This window comes from Cervus elaphus, chromosome 23 (genome assembly GCF_910594005.1).
Source record: "Cervus elaphus chromosome 23, mCerEla1.1, whole genome shotgun sequence".
Classification (NCBI taxonomy): domain Eukaryota; kingdom Metazoa; phylum Chordata; class Mammalia; order Artiodactyla; family Cervidae; genus Cervus; species Cervus elaphus.
The window spans coordinates 17,097,008-17,114,383 of NC_057837.1; the positions used below are offsets into that span (position 1 = coordinate 17,097,008).

At 44.9% G+C, this 17,376-nt stretch overlaps 1 protein-coding gene across 3 annotated transcripts in view; it reads left to right on the forward strand.

Moving 5' to 3' along the window:
* The window catches only part of CAMK1D (calcium/calmodulin dependent protein kinase ID), a 387,831-nt gene that overhangs the window by 30,873 nt on the left and 339,582 nt on the right, over nucleotides 1-17,376 (forward strand). The window contains exon 1 of one of the 3 annotated variants that reach the window (XM_043883878.1): nucleotides 4,099-4,563. The exons of the other annotated variants lie outside the window; for them this stretch is intronic. The gene's annotated coding sequence lies outside the window, so the exon portion shown is untranslated. Of the gene's footprint in view, nucleotides 1-4,098; nucleotides 4,564-17,376 lie in introns of those variants that run through there. 3 annotated transcript variants of the gene reach the window in all.

The window sequence follows — 17,376 nt, forward strand, 5'->3', positions numbered from 1 at the left end:
CACAGCCAGTGAGCTACTGATCCTGGTCTGACATGTGGGTCCAGCCTTACGATCTGGGTGGTCCTTCCAGCCCATAGATTCTGAATGGACTCAGTGTATGTGACAATGGAATGCTGTCGTATGTAGTGTTGGTTTTGTATTAAATTGATGGGGTTCGGTTGGGGCTCAAAATCTGGCCTTGAGATGGAGGGAATGATTCAGAGTCTGTTCTGGCCGCCTCCAGGTGGGTGGGTTGAGCCGTCACTCTCTTCTTAGAGTGAGGAAGCCCTGTTCTCAGGGGTGTGCAAAGAACTCTCAGTCTTTGTCGTGGGTAGAGGGGTTGGGGGAGGGTGAGATTTGACTTCTGTTCTAGGTCAGATTTCTGCCTGGATTCTTGTTATTCTCAATACAGAATCGAATACGTGAACTTAAAGCCTGTTTGGGGCCCTGGGGACAAGTTGTAGGTTTGCCTTCCCCTGATTAAATCGGAATCACTGTGTAAATGAACTTTCCAGAGGATTGTCTTTGGGAATTCCTAAAGCAGTCTTAGGTCTGGTAACGCATATAAAGAAAATGCATCAAGCGGGCCTTCTTAGAAGCTTATTTCTATTCAGGGTTTCCACAGGAAGGCAATTTCAGCCCAGCTGGGATTACCGGTGCTTTCGTATTTTTAATTCTTTTGCCAGTTTTCCAGATGTCTTTGGAAATTCATGCTGACTGTTTTTTTTTTTTTTAATTCCATTTTGAGTACTGAATATTTTCCCCCTCATTACTTAGACCAGCATGAATAAAATATTCCTTTTCAGGATGGTGATTTTCAAATGTGTTTTTTTTTTTTTTAAAAAAAAAAGCAAACACTCCAGCTGGTTAAACTGGTGAAGCTGGTTAAAGCGTCCTCACTCTGCCAGTTGGGTGAATTTGGGAGTAAGAATTCTGTCCTCTCATTGGCCACATGGCATCAGGCATAGTGCTTTCTGGTAGTGGGGTTCATGAAGGAACTGTAGAAAACAAGCCAATTTGAATGAATGGAATTAAAACATTCAAGATTCAGAATATTTGAATATCTCCCTCAGAACCGTCTGGATATCTATGCTAAATTTATGGGATGGTTGCTGTCATTAACAATGGTATAGGTAAAAATGAGGAATGATTAAAAATAAAAGAGCAAGTATAAAATTGTCTATCCACCTATCCCTCTATTCAGTACTTTTTTGTTCTGCTCTCACTACATGTCAGGCCTTCTGCTCACTCCTTTGAGAAAGACAGAAATATTGCACTCATGGAACATGTATTATTAATAAGAAATGTTATAAACCTAAATTACTGTAATACAATTTAGAGAAGTAATAAATTCCATGAGAGAGGGAAGGTGAGGAGAATTTAAACCAGGCATTTTTCTTTACGTTATGTCCACTTCTCCCCACAATGGTGAGATCTATTCAAAGATTTTAATTTTCTTTTTTAAAAACTTTTTATTCTGTATGGAGTATAGTGGATTAACAATGTTGTGATAGTTTTTAGGTGGACAGCAAAAGGGACTCAGCCATAAACATACATGTATCCATTCTCCCTTCCAGGCATAACATTGAGCAGATTCCCTGGGCTATTCAGTAGGCCCTTGATGGTTATCCACTTTAAAAACAGTAGTGTGTGCATGTCCATCCCAGCCTCCCTGACTACCCCGTCCCCCCATACGTCCCCCACCAATAACTGTAAGTTTGTTTTCTTACGCCTGTGAGTCTGCTTCCGTTTTGTAAATAAGCTCAATTTTATCATTTCTTTTTAGATTCTGTGCATAAGGGATAAAGAGAAATATGATATTTCTCTTTCTCTGTCGGGCTTACTTCACTCAATATGCCAATGTCTAGGTCCATCCACGTTGCTGCAAATGGCATTATTTCATTCTTTTTAATGGTCAAGTAATATTCCATTGTGTATATGCACCACATCCTTTTTATCTGTCAGAGATTTAAATTTTCTAATGAGCGACGTTCAGCTAGTAAGTGGCAGGACTGGGATTCAGATTCCAGACAAGATACTTCTCTGCCTTCCCTGCTCAGAGATGAAAGCTGTATCAATTCAGAATGGAGACATTAATTCCATCTGTGGGGGAGAAGAGCTGGGGGGAGTCATATTAAAGCACGAGCCAGTCCTTGAAGCCTGGGGGGATGTCCAGCTTTGGAGGTGGGTACCATGGGCAGGTTAAACGTGCCAGGCCAAAAGCACCACCATGGGCGATGATAGGGTTGGCATAAAGGATGGGACTCAAGTAAGCGTGAAGGACGCATGAAGGAACCGGTAGGAAATAAGTTTAGAAGGGTAGGGTAAGGAGCGAGTATTCTTGGGGGCAGTTGTAGCTTGTAGGTTTTTCCTTTCCATTACTTTTTTTTTTTTTTGGCCACATCAAGTGGCTTGTTGTTCGTAAGTTCCTTGACCAGGAATCCAACTCTGGCCCCCTACACTGAAAGCTCTGAGTCTTAACCACTGGACCATCAGGGAAGTCCCTTATCACTTTATGTAGTGTCAGTCCCTTCTGGCCTGTGGGGTTTCTGCTGAAAAAAATCAGCTAATGGTCTTGTGGAGATTCCCTTGTATGTTACTTGTTGCTTTTTAATATAGTTTTTTTTTTGGTCAGTGTGATTACTGTGTGTCTTGGCAGGTTTTTCCTTGGGTTCATCCTGTGTGGGTCTCTCTGCACTTCCTCGACTTGGGTGACTGTTTTCTTTCCCATGTTAGAGAAGTTTTCAGCTGTTATCTCTTCAAATATTTTCTCAGGCCCTTTCTCTCCCTCTTCTTCTCAGACCCCTATAATGCGAATGTTGGTGCATTTGACGTTGTCCCAAAGGCCTCTTAAACTGTTCTCGTATCTTTTCATTCTTTGGGAGTGGGGAGGGAGAAATGAGGTGGTGGGAATTAGCATATACACTCTACTATGTATAAAATAATCAGTAAGGACCTATGGTTGAGCATAGGGAAAGAAACTGTACTCAGTATTTTGTAATAATCTATTAGGGAGAAGAATCTGAAATAAAAAAATATGTATATATGTACAACTGAATCACTGTGCTGTATACCAAAAACTCACACAACAATGTAATCAGCTATACTTCAGTGGAAAAAAAAAAAGGGTGGGGGTAAGTAGGTAAGGGATCAGCTCATGGTGTGTCTTGATTCTAGGCTAAAATGTTTATAATTTTAGCTGCTGACACAAGCAGCTAGAATATCCAGGATGCTACAAGTTAGAATATAGTATTCTAACATTAGAGTATGAGACGCCGACCTCAGTGTCTGGGGTCTTGGGGGCTGGGAGGCAGGCACAGTGGTCCCAGGGGGGTGGGCCTGAGCTGGTGACGGGATGCACCGTGGGGGACTCAGGTGAGAGAGTGCTTCACCTGGGAGCTGGGAGAAACAGGCTGGGTCTGGGGGATGCCCCTCTGGTTTGATCCGGGTGTGATCTGTAGCTGCTCCCTGACAGTGGCTAAAGCAGTTCTACACCTAGTGCTTGGTGTCACAGGTTTGTTCTAAGTGCTTTTTACAAAAACCCGTCTCCTCTTCCTGACTACCCTATACATTAGGCTGGTATTCTTCCCATTTTACAGAAAAGAAAATGAAGGCAGCTCTGGGATCCATATTCTTAACCATTCGTGAAGCCTAACCCTCCCTTTGGTGTCCATAGTGCGCTAGTGATTCAAATTTTGGTGCATTTCTCTGGATTCTGACTCTTTTCCCTCCCTAAAAGAAAACAGTTGTAGTGCCTGCCCACTGTTACATAATCCACACGGTGGATGTACCCAGAGTAAGAGGATATTGGAGTGAGAAAGACCAGATAGGATTTGGGTCCAGCCTTTTCAGTGCGCGGTGGGGGGTGGAGGTGGGTGCGGGTGGGGAGCTGGGTGGAGATCAGGGGGTTTATGAGGGCCCTCAGGACAGGACTGGAACTCAGGGCTCTGACATCCAGTGCACTGAGCAATGCTCTATTATGTTTGCGGAAACTTCCTGAAGAAAAATTCTTCCGTAGCCTGCAGACCAGGGCTGCTTAAACGGGCGTCCAGAGTGGACTTTCTGGGTGGGGGGAAGCCGGAGCCCCTGGGGGGCTGTGTGCCCGGATGGTGGGGATGGGGGAGGCAGCTTCTCCTTGCCGCCACCCTCTGCACCTTACTCTGTACCGTTACCGTCTTCCTCCATTCCTCTTGGAATGAAGAATGCTGGAAATTGTTGCCAACATTTTTTTTTTTTCTGATGAGTGTGGTTGAGGTTTTTTCAATGTGTCATAACTTAGTCCAGTGACAGTGTGTTCAGATTCTGGTTCCTCTAGGATTTCCAGAAGGGTCTCCTACTTAATCTCCTCTCTCCTGTCTGAAAAAAGCAGCCTTTCATCAGAGAACATTCCTTTCCTTACAGCTCTCCCCTCCGCCTGCTCCATGTGCATCTGTTGCTGGCTTGATTCCACAGTTCAAGGCCGCAGAGTCTGCCAGCCAGCACTGCCTTCGGGGCAGACTGGTTGCCTGCCTCGAGCCGTGCCCAAGGTTTGCGTTTTTAACTCAAGTATCATCCCCAGAAATTGAATTATGGGCCCAGGCAGAGGTAGGTTTTGTGCAGCATCTCCGCGCTTGGCCAGCCAGCAGCTGTGTTTGTCTGATGGTAAAACAGTTTCCTTCTCATCTCAGATGTGCCCCATTGGCTGACCCGGCTCATCTGCCGCTGTTGGTAATCTCGGTTTTAATTAATCTTTCAAAGAAACAGATTAAACTGATTGCTTCTCAAGCTGAGCTTTGGTGCGTACCTTTCAGCTGCCTTGCAGAAGTGATTAAAACAAGAATTTTTGTATGAGCTTGGACACCCAGTTAAGATTATTTTTGGATCTTGTCTCAATGGTTTATTTCCATCGTGTGCCTGTTTTTAACTGAAGAACTGCAAGTGAGGAGAGGGGCTGGCTTTTGTCTCCTCTGTGTGTTCTTAGCTTTCGGACGTCCTGTCATAGTCTTTGCTCCTGTCTGCCTGGTTGGCCATCTCCCAAGGAGCCTTCCCAAGGTGATCAATCTGGTGACCAGCGCTGAAGTCACACTTTTGTTGTTTTTGGGGGACACTTCTGCTCCTGCTTTCCCTTCAGCCCCAAGCTTCTGCAGATGTAACCATATGCTCCTGACCCAGCCAAGCCAAAATGCTTGACCGTTGCACCCAGGATCTAACTCTAGCACTGGATTTATTTTTATTTTGAAAATGTTTATTTATTTGTCTGTGCCGGGTCTTAGTTGCAGTACGTGGGGATCTTTGATCTTAGTTGCAGCATTCAAATTCTTGGTTGTGGCATGTGGGGTCTCGTTCCCTGATCAGGGGTCAAACCAGAGCCCCCTGCATTGGGAGCATGGAGTCTTAGCCACTGGACCACCAGGGAAGCAAGCCCCTTAGCACTGGATTTAATAGACAGTATTGCAAAGGGTTGTCTCCTGGTTGATGCCCCTTCTGCCCCCACGCTCCGCTCTCTTTCTTGAAGGCAGGTATTGTGTTTCTGCTGCCATCTCAGGGTCCCCAGAGCCCAGGATACAGCCTGCCCCACCCCCTGCTGTTCAGTGAGGTTTTTTTGAATGAGTGGATCTCCTTTAAGTTATGGAAATGCTGACAGAGGATGCTAAGTATTGCTCAGAATCAAGGTAGAAAAAATACTGGCCTGCATGTATGTTTTGTTTGGCCTGCAAGCTGTTGAAAAAATTCCCAAACTGGTATATTAAAAAAAGATCAATTGTACATAGAAAATCCAGATTCCCAACTTCTCTTGCAAAAAGTTTAGACCTGGACTGTGCTGGAACTGAGGGGTGAACCTCCCTCGGGGTGGCCGGTATGCTTTCTTTTACTCCCCTAGTCTCCAAAATAATTTGATAAAGCCATCTGCCCCCTCACACACTTTGAGTTGACAGCAAAGATTTTTCATCATAATTTAAGAGTTTTGTTACTTTAAATTAGGAGTTTGGAATTAACAGATGCACACTATTGTATATTGGGTTGGCCAGAGAGTTCGTTTGGGTTTTTCCATAAGATGGTACAGAAAAACCTGAATGAACTCTCTGGCCAACCCAATATAAAATAAACAGTAAGGTCCTACTGTATAGCACAGGGAACTATATTCAATATCTTGTAGTAACCTTTAATGGTAAAATATCTGAAATCTGTGTGTGTGTGTAACTGAATCACTGTGCTGTATACTTGAAACTAACAATGTTGTAGATTAATTAAAAAAAAAGGTTAAAAAAGAGTTTCTAAGGATATTATTTCCAACTTATTATAAATATTGACATCTTGAAATAAAACAATTACATCATTCTTTTAAATATAACCAGTGGAATCTAAATAGAGACTTGATACCTATCATCATCCATGTAAAAAATGCTTAAATGGACTCTTCTTTAACCATTGGAATTTCTGCCTCATTCTTTTTTCAGTTTAAATTCATATCCTATTCCCACAGACAGTGTTAAAACTGAGTATAATATTTGTTCTTGCAAAAAATGTGTCTGTATGTGTCAATTAAATTTCCTGTGGCTGTAAAGACCTATAAAAAGTTTCTGTATTTAGTTGCTGTGATTGATTACTGTTATACATTTGTTGTTGTTGTTCAGTCGCTAAGGTGTGTCCTACTCTTTGTGATCCCATGGAGTGCAGCATGCCAGGCTCCTCTGTCCTCCGCTATCTCCGGGAGTTTGCTCAAATTCAAGTGCATCGACCTGGTTATGCTATCTAACCTTTTCATCCTCTGCCGACCCCTTCTCCTTTTGCCTTCAGTCTTTCCCAGCATCAGGGTCTTTTCCAATGAGTCAGTTCTTCACATCAGGTGGCCAAAGTATTGGAGCTTCAGCTTCAGCATCAGTCCTTCCAGTGAATATTCAGGAGTGATTTCCTTTTGGATTGACTGGTTTGATCTCCTTGCAGTCCAAGGGACTCTCAAGAGTCTTCTTCAGCACCACAGTTTGAAAGCATTAATTTTTTGGTGCTCAGCCTTCTTTATGTCCAACTCTCACATTTGTACATCACTACTGGAAAAGCCATAGTGGACCTCTGTTTAATATATGTATACATATATCCCCTCTTTTTTCTTTTTCCTTCTCATTTAGGTCACCACAGAGCATTGAGTAGAGTCCCCTGTGCTATACAGTACATTCTCATTAATTATTTTGTGCATAATATCAACAGTGTATATATGTCAATCCCAGTCTCCCAGTTCATCCCACCCCTCCTTTCCCCCTTGGTGTCCATATATTTGTTCTTAACATCTCAGTAACATTTTAAGTGCAACACAGACCAGAGCCAGGCCTCATCACCCCCAGATTGTGTGTCTGCAAATTCATCGACACAGTCAGATGTATTTGTATCCCCAAGCAACCCCTGAGATGCCGCTGTGACCATTCAAGGCCATGAGCAGAGTGGTGAGAAGTGTGCATGGCCCGCTGCACACGTTTCCAGGGCCGGTGACCCAGGCTGATGCTTTGCTGTGGGTCCGGCTCTCACTGTAACAGGGGTCGCTTTCCTGGCCCTTCTAGGGCTGTGCTTTTTGCGTTTTGTCAGTGACTTCACTGTTTAAAACGGCACCCAAGCATGGTGCTGTAGTGCTGCCTAGTGTTCCTGGGTGCAAGGAGGCCGCCACGTGCTTCACAGAGAAAATAGTATGTGCTGGATAGGCTTCCCTCCGTGCCGTTGGTCCTGAGTTTACTGTTACAGAACCCGGAAATGTATTAAATAAGATGTCTCTGACCAGAACCTCACAAAGCAAGGTGACACATTTATCTGTGGAGGGAGCTGCTGCTACCAGAGGCTCCTAGGAACCCAAGTCCTGTATTTCCCCTGGGAGAAGTGGCTCAGAATTTGCAAATTCAGTCCTTGTGATCATTTTATAGGACGTAACTGTTGTCAGTTAGGAAACTGAGCTGAATATGACTTGCATGTGGATGTCATGACATTAGAAATTTAAGAAAAGATTTCAGAGTTTTCGCTCAGAGTATGGCATACTTTATTTTTTTAAGATAGTCTTTTAAAGTGGTTCCGTAGCACAGGTGGACATCCATTAGGAGTCTTTGATGTTCACCCAAAGGAGAAATGTTCTAATGATGGGAAATGACTTTGCTCTTTAAACTTAACTGCGAACCCACTTCTGGCTGTGAATTTAAAGTCTGAGAGTCAGATGGAGGCTGAGTGAGGGGAACAGCATCTGAGTTAGTTACTCTTTCACCATTTGACTGGAGCTTCTGTCATCTGAAGAATAAAAGACTTCAGAAAAGAAGCCCGGAGTTTGGAAGCTGCACAGACCTCCTGATTTACTTTCAAAACCATCAGTTAGCTTCTGATGTCACTTGACTTCCACTATTTTTTTTTAAAATAGCAGCAAGTCCCACAATCACTCATCCCTACCAAATAGTACATAAAAAGTAACTCATAGTTTTGAGAAATTTATATTCTGAGGAGCTAAGTGTATTTTAAGATGTGACTTTATCCTTCTGGAATTCCCACATGCGGGCTTGGCGTTTGAGTGGACAGACTCACAGCCTGTACCCAGAGTGTGATGCGAGCATTCAGGGTCCTTGTTCAATTCCCTCCTCCTCCTGTGACAAGTCTCTGGCCCACCGACTCCTCTCTGTGGAGTGTTTTGTAAGCTCAAATCAGATTCCAAGTCTGATTTCCCTCCCAACAAATTATAGAGCTGTGTGTGCTGTTTTTATTCATGTTTATAGCATCAGTAGATGTGGCCGAGCTCCAATATTGTGCCTGGGCTTGTGTTGGGGGCTGGAGATAACACAGCCAGCCAGTGCTCAGCCCTGGGGTCAAGGAGCCCACTCTCCCCTGGGGAGAAGCGTCTGTATCGCAGCGCGGTGAGGCTGGTAGGGGAGGTTCCTGAGCTGAGCTCGGGGTGCCTCAGAGTCTGCCTGGGAGCATCAGGGAAGGCTTCACAGAGGAGGAGGAGGTTGGGCTTAGTCTGAGGCTTGAGGGATGGGTAGGAGTTTACCAGCTCAGCACGGGAGAGAGGGCTTCCAGGCAGATGGTCCTCTCCGGTCCTAAGACCCAGAGGGTGAAACAGCATAGGGTCTGCTTGGGGGTTCAGGCAAGAATAGGGGAGTGTTGGGAGAGGAGGCTGGAAAGGGACTTAGGGCTTTGGTTTTAGGGACTTTGGGGGCCACACTGAGTAGTTTGGAATTGATCCTGAAGGTGGGGGAATTGAACGGGAAACATGATCTGCCTTTTTGTGTGTCTGAAAGACCAGTTTGGAGAGAAAGTTGGGAAGTTGAAGGTGGGTGTTAGGCAGACCAATTAAATTGCTCTTGGATTCATGAGTGGGGGACTCTGGGAAGAGGTAAGTGCCCTAATTGGCAGAGGTCACGGAGAGAGGGGGACAGACAGAAGATATGCTGAGATGGGCAAGTCTAATTCTTTGAGATCCTTTTCAATTTCACAGTCTGCGTCAAGGAGAGAAGGGCTAAGAGGTTTCATGTTTGGGCATTGGAAAAGATTGTCCCTTTACTAGGACACGCAGGAGAGATGCGTGGGGGAAATGTAGTGAGTAAAATGGCATGGACTGTGGGACCCGAGGGTGGAGAGATCCATTAAGGTATAAATTCAGCTCCAGGCTTGTATCTCAAAAGCAAGTTTTTTTGTTTTTTTGTTTTTTTTTGTCTTGTTGCATATTTTTGCCTGCATTATCTACTTAAGTAATTTATGTTGATCTGTTTGTTAGCAGAAAGCATGAAGCAGAATGTGTGAAATTACCTGGGAGGAAAGAAAAAAATCTCTACTGGTGTGGTCTGAACACTAGTATGGGCACACGAAACCAGGTGCAGTGGAGGCTTTGGGCTGGTTTTTGAAAGTGACCTGGGACAGACTGTTAGCTCTGGCCGTCCTGTGTTCACGTTCCCGTGTGGAGTCGCACCGCAGCTCAGACCACTGGCTCTGGTTTCAGGCGGACCTAGTTCCTCCCTTCTCTGGGCGAGTCCCTGCTCTGTGCCTGAACGTCTTTCTTGCATAATGGTGATGAGTAGAACCTGCTTTATTTGTGCGGATTAAACAGGATCGTTGGTGGTATTTCTTAGCCCAGTTCTTGGCACAGTGAGTACTGAGAAAAATCATATCTTGAAATAGTTACAAGAACACATCTCGTGGATTGACTGTAAATTCACAAACATAAACCTGGGATTCAAGATTGATTTTCTAAGAGATTTAATCTCCATTTATGCAAAGGTGCACCATAGAATTCCTATAGAAAACCTTCCTGTTAGTGCATCTAAGAATACTTGATTTGCAAAAATTTCGTGTGCTTTAAAAATCATCAGTTCAGTCCAGTCACTCAGTTGTGTCCGACTCTTTGTGACCCCATGGACTGCAGCACAGCAGGCTGCAGGACAGAACATACCCTGTTCATCGCCAACGCCTGGAGCTTGCTCAAACTAGTGTCCATCGAGTGGGTGATGCCATCAAACCATCTCATCATAGTGTATTTTTAATGATTACTAAATTATAATAAACTGTATTTATATAAAGCATTGAACTTTTAATTTTTTCCCCCAATATCATCTCAACTGCTTCTCTGTCATAGGAATCACAGTGGGGTGACATTGTGGTCCTGACTTTATTGTGACAACGTGGAGACCGGGGAGCTCCAGGGACGTTGGTCAGGTTACAGCACTGAAGCCTTTTTTTGGGGAAAAAAAAAAAAAAAAAGATCAGAGAGAAAAAGATGAGCTAGTTTCTTGAGATTTTTGAAGAGGAAGAAATTGAGGAAGAAACCACAGATTGAGCAAATCTAGATGGTTTCTTAACATCTTAAGAGATTATATAGTTGCATCTAATTTGGTTTGGAAATATTATACCCCTTGTAAATAAATATGCCCTTAATTAGTTGAAAAGAGATAAACACATGTAGGGAGATTAAGAGAGAAAGCTATTTGTTACTGTTAATTATGTAAGGGACATAAGGTAATGTAAGGGCCACCCTGAGCATGGATTACTCTTGGTAAGAAGAACTTCCTGGGAAAGTTAGAATCATAGGATCATCAAGCAAAAGGAATCTTAAACCTCAACTTTTTCATCATGAGGACCAAAGATACTGTATTTTTGAAGCGCTCATCCGTGCCCTGTGTATTTTTGTTAACACAGGAGAGACCTCGCTGCCAGCGTCTCTGTGCTGTCAGCACGCCCACTGCCCCTGGGTTGATGTAACCCTGCTGCTGCTGCTGCAACCCTAGTCTAAAGCAAACACGTTTACCCTGTGCCGCCGTCGTGTGGGTCCTGTCTGGTTTCTGCTGGGACTTCTGAAATACTGGAGACAGCCCCGTGTCCCCATCACTGCCTTCGGGGACATCCACAGCCATCTCCCGTCCAGCCAGCTCATTTCACAGACCTCCTCTGTGTAAGTCACTGGGCTTGAGTCAGAAGCATGGCAATGTTGGAAGGTAATACACTGTATCCCAGTGCGGAGAGAATGCTGAGGAAACCTTGGGAGGATCCCTGGTGTTCTTTGTAGAAATGAGAGAACTGTAACACACACCATTTTTTTCCCCCCAATAACCATTTAAAAAATTGTAACACACCGTTTTAAAAAACAATTTATTTGTTTATTTTTGGCTCTCTTGGGCCTTTGTTGCTGCATAGGCATTTTTTCCCCTCTCGTTGTGGCGAGTGGGGCTGCTCCCTAGTTGCAGTGTGTGGGCTTCTCATTGCGGCGGCTTCTCGTGTGGCGGAGCACGGGCCCTGGGGCGCGCGGGCTTCAGTCGCTGCTGCTCCTGGACTCTAGAGCGCGGGCTCAGTAGAAGTGGCACACGGGCCTAGTTATTCTGACGCATGTGGGATCCTGCCCGATCAGGGATCGAACCCGTGTCTCCTGCATTGGCAGGCGGGTTCTTCACCACTGAGCCACCAGGGAAGCCCAGTGCACCACTTCTGTGTTCCGTGGGAAGGCAGGCAATAAACCAGCAACCCCGCTCCACTGTTTGCCTAGAACGGCTTACACATTGACTCCCGTGCCCTTGTCCTAAGCGTCTGTCTTAAAACATTAGTCAGTTTGTCAGATCGAACGCGGGATAATGAACACCTGTAGTTGTCTTGCTCTTCAAGTATGTACTGCATGCTCCACCCCCCAGTAAGACCTCATTCTTGGAGACCCGTATTGGTTTGGAATGCCCAGCAATAACCAGCAGGGGCAGGCTGGTATCCATGAAAGTGGAGTTTGCTGAGCATACAAGTGTGGTCACAGTGTTTAACCAGTTAGCTCTAGTATTTGCCCATGTAATTAAATGTTTATAACAAGTAATTCTTACCAGGACCTCCAGGGCCTCTGCCTAGGAATACTTTGCCAGCCCTTTCAAGTTGTTTATGACTGTCAAAGCACTTCAAGTGCATTTCTCTGCAGATGTCTTCAGATCAGCAGGGAAAGGGGAGGTAAAAGTGTACAACTTGTGTGCCCTGGTGCTGACGCCTTGCATGTGTTTGACACAGTGCTGGCACACAGGAGCTGCTCAGCGCTCATTTGTCAAATGGATAACTGTCTGTGAATAAATCGTTGACACTGGGATTGTGGGCTAACTTGTTGGGAAAAATAACACCTCGTGTTTCTCAGTGGGGGGCCCCTGTTGGTTCTGTGGCCATGATGACTCTTTCTTGCTGAGCCCCGCCCGGGGCATCCCCGAATGTTCATATCCCTGGATGTTCAGCATCCCTGTCTTCCATTCCTGATTAGGGACCACCACTTCCCCCCAGACACCAAAGTCAATTCCAGATACTAGAAAGTTAAGTGTTAAAAAGAAATAAAAGTGTAAGAAATAATAAGGAAATATTAATGAACGTCTGACAGAAGATTAAAAAAAATTAAGCTATTGGGTTCTCTGCAGAGTCCTGCTTTCTGACTCTGCCTAGGCCCCGTCTGTTGCCTAGCAAGTCGTCTCTCCAGTTGTTTGTTTGATTTTCTCGTGGATGATTCCAACCCTTTTCCATGCTGCTTGTTCTTGATTTTCTCTGTCTCTTTATAGGGGAGATTGAGGCCAGTCACAATAACTTGTGGCAATTGCACTTTCCCAAACCCCAGAATCTCTTCTTTCTTTCTAAGGACTTAGATGCCTTCTGCTGGTGCCTCACTGCCCTAGCTTCCTCAACCACCATCTCTCCTCTTTAGCATTTTCCATTTTGTCTTCTTCTCTGTCTCTTTTCCATGCTGCCTTTAAACCTTCTCAGGTGTCCTGAAATTCTAAAAGAAATCTTTAACATCCACATTCCTGCACCACTATCTACTAGCCTACCTTGCTCCTTATGGTCATGGCTAAACCCCTCAATACATTCTCTGTAGCCTGCTGGAAGAAGCGTGGGCCCTGCTGTCGGCAGCCCAGCATGGAATCCAGCCTGTCTGACCCCACTGAGCCTGATAAGTAAAATGGGGATAGAAATGCCTACTCTACAAGCAGAGATCCCCAGGAGACAAGCGTCTAAAATGCAGACAGAGTCCTGTCATGGCCCAGCTTGGAATCCTTCAGAAGCTTGTCTCTAGCCTCCAGCTTCAAATTTAAGTCCCTATGAGCTGTTCATGGGAACCATCTCCATTTCCACCTCCTCCCCTAGCCCTTTCTGCTTTGCTGTTTCCCACCTGTCTCTCTGCTTTCGAGCTCCCTCCACTAGACGGTGACCCTCTTCAAGAGAGGAAGGAGGCTGCTCTGGCCAAAGGATAGCTGGTTGAATGAATATCTAGAAAGCTAGATGGTAGATCCAACCTGCCACAGTTGCACCTGTGGCAGAAGTTGACAAGTTTCATCCAAATAGGTGATATTCTTGAGCATTTTATAATGGTTCATGGTTTAAGTGTTTTTCCCCAGGCAGATCTTCTGGGGAAAACAAAAACAGATTCTCCCACCCATTGCGAGGGGCGTGGTTTGCCGACTCTCATTTCCTCAAGCCCGTTTTGAAGCCCCACAGCCACTCATCCAGGTGTGCATGTGGCCCAGTCAACTTCCTTTGCTCGCAAAAATGTTTGAACCGAGGAGAGGTGTCTTCTCGGGTCTTTCTCCCGAGAGTTGTTTCTGTCTAGTGCAGACTGGGCGTTCAGGTTCAGGCGGGTGTGGCAGGTGGTGATGTGGCAAAGCTTTGGTGACTCAGGAACTCAGAAATGTAAGCAGCTTCCCTTCCTCATCTTGGACAGCACCCAGCATGTGGTCCAGTGGTGTGGACCAGTCATTGGTACTTGCCTGTGCTCATCCTTTTCAAGTAAAATAGGTATTTTTTCTCTTTTGTGATTTTTGTTTCATTCTTGCTCATGTCATTGCTTACTTATTTGTTTACTCATTCTATAGATGTCTGTTCAGCACTTTCCTTGAGCAGGCGTCTCTAGGTGCTGAGGGCTCCAGTGCATGGTTGCGGCCTTCACGTACCTCGTCCCTGCACTCATGAGTAGGAGGGGAGATGGGATGGAGCTCTGAATGTGTACGCAGAGCAATAAAGCAGCTGCACCTCGAGATGACTGCTGTGATAGAAACTAAGGGGAAAAAGGGAATACTCTTTCGGACAGGATGGTCAGGAAGCTCTCTTTGGCTACTTGAAATCTTAAAAAAAAACAAAACAAAACAGCTCTATTGAGACCGTATAAATTCGTATAGATTCAGAGATCGTGCAACTCACCATGTGTAAACTATACCATTCAATAGTTTTTGGTATATCAATAATCCTTTTAAAATTGTGGTCTATATATATGTGTGTGTGTTTAATGTATTTTGTGTATATCATAAGGTTTGCCATTTTAACCATTTTTTTTCATTTAAGCCATTTTAAAGTGTACAATTCACTGGCATTAATTGCATCCACAATGTCCAGCAACCATCACCACTACCTAGTTCAAAACTCTTTCATTATCTCAAATGGAAACTCTGTAGCCAGTAAGCAATAACTCACCATCACCCCACCCCCCAGCCCTTAGAACCTCTAATCTATTTTCTAACACATCTGCCTATTCTAGGTTCCTCATGGAAGTGGAATCATGCAATATTTGTCCTTTTGTGACTGGCTTCCTTCATTTATGTTGAAAAAAGCCAGTCCTCATGTTTCATCCATATGGTAGCTTGTGTCGGAGCTTCTTTTTTATGGCTGAATACCATTCCATTGTATGGATATACCACATTTCCTTTAACCAGGTCATTTGAAATCTTAATATATATGCTGTTTATTTTCTTAGGGCTTCCCCATAGTTACTGTCAGATTAATTTGCCTGCCATATTACGAGTAAATATTTCTTGACTGACTTTACTAACAGTTTCCAGCCAGATGATGGTGGTGACAAGTCAGAAATGCCATTTCCTGGTGTGAGTGGGTGTAACTGTGTGCACTTGCTTGATATGTGTATATTTTTCTATCTCTCATAAGTGAGGTCATCCAGTTTGTAAACGTGTCTGGAGGTGCTAATAGGAGGCCGGGGTGGAATTGCAAGAACTTGGAGCAGTTTTGCTCTACCTCCCACCCCAAAAGTGTTTAAAGGAAAAGCCAGTTTCTTTGAATTTCAGCTTGATATTGATCTGATTTAGTCTGCTCAAAACAGGCTTGTTATCTGTCCCCTTGTAATACATGTGTCTTGAAAGGCTGAAGAAACACATTAAAAAAAAGGTACTTATCAGGAAGGCTGCTCCCCAGAGAAAGTGAATTGATAAATTTTTTTGTTGCTGGTTTCACAAATCAAAGGACACATGCAGTGTGATAAGGCAGTGAAGCAAATATATAATAAGTTTGACAATAGATACTAGTTCTTTCTGAGCTGGAAAGACACACAGTTTAATAGGTGACCAGAAGCAAGGCAACTCTGGACCTTCGGGATAGCCTGGGGTCTTGTCTTTGTTGAGCTTCAGTTTTATCTTGAAGGATATTCTTCTCCCCTGCCCTCTTTTATTGATTATTTTAAACCCATCTCTGCAGATATACTTAGTACTTTTGTTCTTGGGTTTGTACCGATTGCCAAAGGTTCTGGGGCATCATGCTTTGTTGTAGTGGCCGCTGTGAGTCCGTGACCTTTCTAGAATGCTTATAGACCCCATCTCATGTTGTAAGACATGCTCGCAAATCCAGTGCTTTCATTCTTTTACTAAACTCTGAGCCCACCTCACTAAATATTGACTCACCGAGTATTTATTTGGGCTGGTCTGGGTGCCGAGTAACCATCTCCGGGATGAGATGACCTCGGCCAGGGCTCTGCGTCTTGTTTTCTAATCCCATGGGCATAGCTGAGCCTTGGCCGGGTTTTATTTTTTTGGGCGGGTGCGTGTGGGGAGGATGCCAAGAACCTGAGCTCACAAGTTCCTGGCTTTAGTTAAAAAAGAGTTTCGACTTGACCTCAGTGGCTTGGGCTGTGCACAGTGGTGTGAGTTCGTGTTGGGATCCCCGATTTGTGGTGTCTCGCATAAGTAGAGCTTGTGGCCTTGATGGCTCAGGGTGGGAAGGAGGAGGGAAGCAGACACCATCTACTTCTTCCCCAGCTAGTTCCAGTGCTTGCCCACCTCTCCATAACCACTCAGGAGAGAAAAGTGCAATGGCATCTGTTAAAAATGAAACCAAGTGTGACGTGTAGCAGGTGCTGGGGTTGAATGTAACAGAAGCGGGTCAGGGTAAAGTGGGGGTGTTTGGCCCTGAATTTTCTAGCCTCTTTTTCTGCTTTCTTTCCTTTAGATGAGCCCCAGTGTCATCTGTGTTGGTTCCTTCTGGGCTCTTCCTGTCCCTGGAAAGAGGTCATGAACATTCCTGCTGACCTTTTCTGCTTGACTCACGATGCCCCTCACCCATCCTGGCTTGAGTCACAGGGGTGGTTCCAGGACTTTCAGAGGAGGTGCTCAGCCATCTCCCTGAGAGCAGCTCCTTAGATAGAAGACAGGCCCCTTCACTTCTCCAGGGGGACTGGCTGTCTTGAGGTTCTAGCAGTGATGCCCACATCTCTTGGCAGATGTGTGTGGGGGGTGTTATTCAAATGCTGGGGAGAAAGGCCCTTTGGTGCCTTTGGCCGAGGTGAAGGCCAGCCTGGCTGAGGTGCAGGGGGACCCAGGGAAATCCTTGGAAGCACCTGGTGGTCCCCAGGGACCCTAAGGGACGCCTACAGGGGAGAGATGCAGGTCACTGGGCCTGAGGCTCTGAGTGGAACGCCTGGCCCACCTGTGCAGGGAGGGGCTGAAACTGCCTCAGAAGTCTTCTGGGAAAGCATCCAGAACAGCATTCTCTGTGCACTGTATTCATCACGACAGACTAAGCCACTTAGGCAATCGTGAATTTGGGGATTGTACCATGGGAAGGATTCTTATGCTGAACTGCAAGGGACAGAATGAAGGAACGCTTTTTTTTTTTTTTTTAAGGTCTTCTGACATTCGTTATATTCATAGGTTTCATCCAGCTCTAACAGTTGGCTAAGCTATATGC